The following is a 6,869-nucleotide window of genomic DNA, read 5'->3' as shown; positions in this document are numbered from 1 at the left end:
CACTTCTGCCATGGGCACCTGGCCACTCGGTGTGTGGGTCACAGGCAAGGCGAGGCTTTGGTTGGTTGCTGGATTTGTAAAATGGGAATGAAGCTAGGACCTGCATGTGCAGTGTTGTTGTCCCTCTCACACAAGCCCGCAGAGTGGAGCTGCTGGAGCGTGGTGCCTGGCTCCCTCGTGTTTGCTGTCCCTCCAGCTCTGGGGTGCCCCTTCCTCAGAGAAGTAACTGTTGTGTGGGCCTCAGAGAGGGTGCAGCCACCGCACACATTCTCTGCCTCCTAGACCTCTCCAAGGCCAACCTCGTGATCCGGGGGTTGGGCGACAGCCTTGACCCTGACACAAGCAGGTGAGCCCCTGCAGAGGGTCAGTAGACAGCTGTGTTATCAGTCCCTCATTGCCCCCAAAAATGAAGCTTACAGGAGGAGGGCTGCTGCTTGAGTAGACTTGGTCCTCACGTGACGGGAGCCTTGACTCACCCCCACAGAAGCGCTCTTCCTGGGCCAGGAGACCCCCGGCAGGAAACTGGCTCCTGTTTGAATTGGCCCTGGCCTTTCTTCCCCTTCTGCCATTTACAGCCTCGGTGGACATAGCCCTGCAGCTCTCTCAGCCACTGGGTGGCACTGTTGGATGATCCTGGGATTTCCATAGCCCAGCAGGATCCCAAGACTGCCGGGCGCGAGGGTGGTGGGTAGGACAGACAGCACCATTCTGCCCTTGTGCCTCCTCCTGTCTGTCGTGCCCCCAGATTTCCCTCTGTTACTGTCTTCCCTCCACTCTTCCAGACCCACCTTGGCCCAGCCACCTCCTGCAGCCATCGTCCGTCCCTTCCCTACTCCATAGAGAGGCTGAGTCACCCCAGAGGCCAGGATCTCAACTCCCCAAAGTGTGCACCTGCTGCCCAACAGTGTTCTGTCCTGACACTGCTTCCTCCCCGGCTGCAGGGACTGTATCTGGGTGGTGCCCCCAGGGGTCGGACCCCTACCCAGTCTGTGCCTTTGCTCTCTCTCTCTCTCATGACTGGCGGGGCTTCCTCTGCAGTGCCAGCCCAGGTCGCCTTTGTGAGGCCACAGACCTAAGGTGATCCTTCCTGGCCTCAGAGAATGGCTGAGATGCGCTGAGCGCCAGGTTTGCTGAATGTTTCAGGAGTCACTTTCTGAGTCCTTCCTGCTGTGTTGAGTAAGCAGGGGGCTCTGAGGCACCCAGGTCAGAATCCCAGCTCCATCGCTCAAGCGGTCTTTGAGGGTTCCATGGGAGTGGAGACACCCGCTCTCTTGTCTGCCTGGGGCTGCCATTCCTCAGCCAGGGAGCCAGAAGTGGTCCTGGTCACCAGGCAACCCAGATTTACTATTTAATAGATGAAAGAGGGCCCAGCACAGTAGCCTAGTGGCTAAAGTCCTTGCTTTGCACACACCGGGATCCCATATGGGCACTGATTCTAATCCCAGTGGCCCAGCTTCCCATCCAGCTCCCTGCTTGTGGCCTGGGAAAGCAGTCAAGGACAGCCCAAAGCTTTGGGACCCTGCACCCACGTGGGAAACCCGGAAAAAACTCCTGGATCCTGGCTTCGGATTGTGGAGTAGCTCTGGCCGTTGCGGCCACTTGGGGAGTGAATCAACGGATGGAAGACCTTCCTCTCTGTCTCTCCTCCTCTATGTATATCTGACTTTCCGATAAAAATAAATCTTAAAAAAAGAAAGATGAAGGAGACTGATGCCAATAGAGATGTAGTGACTTATCTACAAGGTCACCTGTGTGTGGCAGAACTGGGGCTGCAACTGCAGGCCAAGCATCTGGCCGTGACCTCGGGTTGTTTCTTGTCTGTCTGCCTCATGCCTCTGCCTCAACCCAGGCAGTAAACCTTGGGGACTCGGATCACAACTCAGGTCACAACCAGGCTGGGATCAGCTGGCTGCAAGGCATGGATACCAAGGAATCATTGTAGACTGCCCACCCTCAAGGTCAGAGGCATCTCTGGAGGCCTCAACATACAGCATTCTAGAAGTCTGAGCAATTCCTGAGAATGGCTAGGGCTGTCAGAGTAAGACCTGATGCCGGGCGCAGGAAGAGGGATTAAGGGAAAAGACCGTCTCGTGGCGGGGAGGCTGCCATGGAGCTCCTGGCCAGTCCCTCCAGCTTGGCACATGCCAGCCTGGGCAGGATGGATGGCAGGGGCTGAAGAACAACTCCCAGCCACAGGTGACCCAGCAGAAGTTTCAGGAAGAATGGTTCTGGGTCTCCGAGAGGCCTGGGTGTGGGAGCCACAGGGCTACGAGTCAGTCTGTCAGAACGCCTGCAGGTGGACTCTGCGGCTGCGGTGCCCGAGCCCGAGCGCCGGCTCTTTGCTGCGTGAGACCTCACTGTCTGAAGAGAAGGGGAACCACCCACCCCAACTCTGTCTTTCAAATACAAAATTTGTTTTCTTCAAAGTTCTAACTTTAGCTCCATGACCCTGTTTCTCAATCACACATTCGTATTGTGTAGTTGGCATATAAAACATCACCTATAAAGGAGTTTCATGTGATACCAGTTTAGAGTCCAGGACCAAGGGACAGGGAGACAGAGGGAAACATCAGGTCCCCAGGCTCTTTGTGCTTTACAGGAGAAGCAGGTGGCTCATGGCACTAGGAAGTGAGTGCAGGGCTGGTTCACATCTCTGCCCTTCCCAGAGGTCACTACCAGGTGGGAGAAGTGTCCAGAGGGGAGCCAGGCCTGCTGGAGACATGAACCCCGTAGCATGAGAGAGAATCAGAAAGTGAACAGATGCCAAGGCCACGAGGCTGGTCAGATATGGAGGGTGTGGGCTGGAGGAAGAGGAAGTGAAAGCAGCTGAGCGTTCTGGTCAAGGTAATGGTGGGACTGGCGGTGTCCCCTCAAATGAGGGGACCTGAAGGAGAAGCAGGCCTAGGAGATGGAGCTGATAAGTCAGCAGCTCTGGAGGGAGGCTTTGGTGGGAGGCAGAGGACCTGGTGAGCCAGCCACAGGCACGGGCAGATTTGGTGTGTTACCGCTGTGGATGCCTGCAACCCTGTATCCACAGCAGCCCTCTATGGAGCCCACAGCACACCCCAAGTAGACTTACAGCAGGACTGCAGCTGATACATGGGCCTCCCGTGAGGCCAGGACCACCCCTGGAAGCTGCCCACATGGGCCACCACCACCACAACCTCCTACAGAAAAACCAAGAGACAAGATGACTGGAGTGGGACACAGCGGCTGGTGCAGGCACTGCCCTCCTCCAGTGGCTGCTATTTCGGGTACTCCAAGGGGAGAGGCCAGAACACAAAAGGCCTTGTAACTACTACCGGCCTTCCAATCCTGGCAGCCAAGATGATGGTGGCGACGATGCTGGACAGGCAATGCTGCCGACTGCTGTCCCTCAGTGACCCTTGTGTGTGACTGGCACTGCCCCAGTGTTCCACCTCCCCGCAACACAATAATGATGTACAGCTGGGGAAACTCAGTCACGGGGCTGAAACAGGCCTGTTGTACTGCCATCTCCTCCTGCCCCCAGGTGTCAGGAACAGGGGCCTGGCGGTGAGACACCCCGTGGTGTTGCCACAGAGGCAGCTGGAGTTCATCTCAGAAGGCTGCCTGCAAGAAGCTGACCTCGGCTTCTAAGTTAGGAGCTGGAACAGATGCTCCCTCTACCACCAAGGGCAGCCCTCTGACAGCAGGCGTGATGCACAGTGCAGAAGCAGCCACAACAGCATGGAGAAGCCGTGTCCTTCCACACTGAGCTTGCTTTTCCAAGCTACTGAATCCTCACAGAGGCCTTAACACACACCACAACGAGTGTTCGCTTGCTCCCTGCTTGCATTCCTACCTTCTCTTCCTTCCCTTTCTCTCTCTCTCTCTGAACTCTGTTAGCCAAAAGGCAGGACAAGTGCTATCCTCAATTCCCAAACAACTGCACAGAAAAGTCAGGTTGGTGACCTTGGCTCACACACAGGTCTCCTTGCCCAGACCGCAACCCCAGACTGCAACCTCGGCCGGATGCTCTGCCTGGCACTTCCCCACCTGCAGGAGAGGCCCAGGCCAGCAAGCGTGTCAGTAGAGCTGCTCCAACATACAGCGCATGACAGACTTTATATCCCGAATCTGCAAATGGCCACTGTTCTGCATCCCCCAGTGGATGCATACGCAGTTAATCACCAGTGTTAACCCCCTTATAAAACAGACCTCCAGAGGCTGTAGGCATACACCACTGCTGAACTAAATCCAGAAAGTGAGCCTCAAGGCCTGGCACCTGGCTGACAACACAAGTGCACAGCAGAGTAGTACAGCAACTTGTAGTCATGCAGTCTTGGGTTCGGTGCTAGTCTTGCCCCTCACCACTCAGTTACCCTGGGTAGCACCTGACCTTCCTTAGTGCCAGGGTCTTTACTCTCAAGTGGAAACAGTGACGTTTTCCCCACTAAGCAGCCACAAGGATGAAGTCAGAGGATCTGTGGAAAACCATCAGCCCATTGCTCCCCTGCCCTGACACCACACGGGTGAGAGGCTTTGTGGGTGAACATCAGGTGGAGGCCATGATCATGGCAAGGAGAGCTGATCTGCTGGGAGTGGCACCTAAGACAGAGTTCATAAAACTGTTCTAGATTCACAAAGACTAAAGAGCACCCTCCTCCGGCCCTCTGTGTGGTGTGGGTACAGGTGCGTGCACAGTGCTCAACTATTTGTGTGTGGTGAGGGGAGAGGAGAGGGAGAGAAAATAAACTCCCTTCCACTGGTTCAATCCCCAAATGCTACACAATAGCCAAGGTCGGGCTGGGGCAAAACCAGGAGTGAGGAGTTCGATCCAGCTATCCCTTGTGGTGGCAGGGATCCAACTTCTTGAGCCATCATTTTCACCTCCCAGGTCTGTATTGGCAGGAAGCTGGATATAAAATCCAGGTCCTCCAACAGGGCTCATGGGCATCTGAACTGCTTGGCTGAGCACCCACCCTAATTCTCCATTTATAAGACTGCTGTCACCCTTCTCTCTCTGGCAAGGTCTAGCCCGCAAGCAGGAATGCAAACCCCAAGTGAAGGGACTGAGGTTTGGGAACTTTGGACTCTGCCCCAGGGAAAGGACCAAGGGATACTCTGTAGCCAAAACCAAGAAATGGTGAATGCCAAGGGAAGATACCTCGTTCATTGTTTGACCAATTAGATGACCGAGGCTCAGAGATTTGGATAGCTGGCCCAAGCTCACACTGCCAGCAAGTGTTAGTGCTAGGGTCAGCTTTGTGTTCTCTTTCTTTAAAGATTTATCTTGAAAGCTAGAATTATAAGAGAAAGGAGAGAGACTCTTCCATCCACTGGCTCACTCTCCAGATAGCCACAATGGCCAACAATGGACCAGGTGGGAGCCAGGAGCTTCATTTGGGTCTCCCATGTGGATGGCAGGGGCCCAAACACTGGGGCCATCTTCCATGGCCTTTTCTCAAGCCCTTACAGGGAGCTGGATCTGACGTGCAGTAGCCAGGATACAAAGTGCTACCCATATGGGATGCTGAGGTCGCTAGTGGCAGCTTTAACCACTACACCACAATGCCAGCCCTAGTGCTCTTTGTCTCATAGAGCTTTGCCAAACCAAGGTACTGATTATGACACACCTGTCAGGTCCTCATGCAAGAGCTGACCATGGGGATCCCATGTCTCCCACTGGCACGATTCATTCTCCCTCAGCTGCCCCTCTCTGTCTCTGTCTGCTGTTTTAAAGAGGAAGGCCAAAGAAATGCACAGCCCCTCAAACACAGAATTACTTACACTTCAGCTGACGGGAGGATTCAGCATGGCCAGTGGGTGGCAGTCAGGCGAGGCGGCTGCCAGAGGCTGTGCAGAGCAAGGTGAAGGACTTGAGCAGCACAGGGAGAGGCCTTAGGGACAGTGTCAGCGTGGCAGGCCAAGCGGGAGGCAAGGTGCCACCAAGAACACAGCCACAGGGTCAGGGTCGCAGAGCAGTCACCATCAATAGCTCTTTGGGTCCTAATTGTGTTTCTCCCAGCCAGTCCATCCCGTTCACACCCTGAGAGTAGTCTTCACTTGGGCACAGACCACAGTGCCCAGGAGGTGCTAAGTAACTGGCAGGGAGTTAAAGTCCCCAATCACCCAAGCCACACTCTGGGGGCCCTAAATCAAACCAGCCCTTCCTTGGAAGTCATGCCCTATTCCCCAGGCTGCCTGATGCCTGAAGTCACCCCCCATGCCCCCACCCCAAGCACCCCTTGCAGTTTGGGGCAGGCCCCTGGTCCTGGGGCAGATCCCTCCATTGTTGGGATAAAAGGCCTTGTGGGCTCTCAGAGCTCCCTCTGCCTGGACAGGGAGGGCCCAGCAGGAACCCCTGGGATGCAGAGCCCAGACCGCTACCCACTGCCCCACCACCTTATCAGCTCCACATCTGTGGTACATGGGCTGCCAGGCTGTGGGTCCAGCAGAACAAAGTCAGTGCAGACTTGCGACCCTCATACGGCTCCCAGAAGTCCCTGAGCACCCTGGGGTTCTCCACTAAGCAGAAGGGACTTTGGGGAGCCATATGAGGGCACTTTTCCTCCCTCCAACCTCAACCATTCTCCTCTGCCCACTCCACGGTGTCATCAGCTGCCAAGTTCCGCCAGAGTTGTGTGAAAGGACTTATTTTGTAAGGGGCTGGCCCCTCCTCCCAAGGGTCACTGTGGGCTACCTTGTACCCCCAGCTCTCTCTGCCAGAGGCTCTGGGAGGAGGGCGTGGGGCGAAAGGAAGCTTGCCCTGCAGTTGTGTGGATTCCTGCAGCTCCTGGCGGTGCGGGCAAGGTGTGGTGAGTTTGTGCACCTACAGCAGACACCCCCCCCCCCCAGCCCGAGCTCGGCTGGGTAAGGAGGTGGGGGTGTGGGGTGAGGGTGCAGAG

The sequence above is a fragment of the Ochotona princeps genome, chromosome 2 (genome assembly GCF_030435755.1).
Source record: "Ochotona princeps isolate mOchPri1 chromosome 2, mOchPri1.hap1, whole genome shotgun sequence".
Taxonomy (NCBI): domain Eukaryota; kingdom Metazoa; phylum Chordata; class Mammalia; order Lagomorpha; family Ochotonidae; genus Ochotona; species Ochotona princeps.
Note: the sequence above shows the minus strand (reverse complement) of the source record.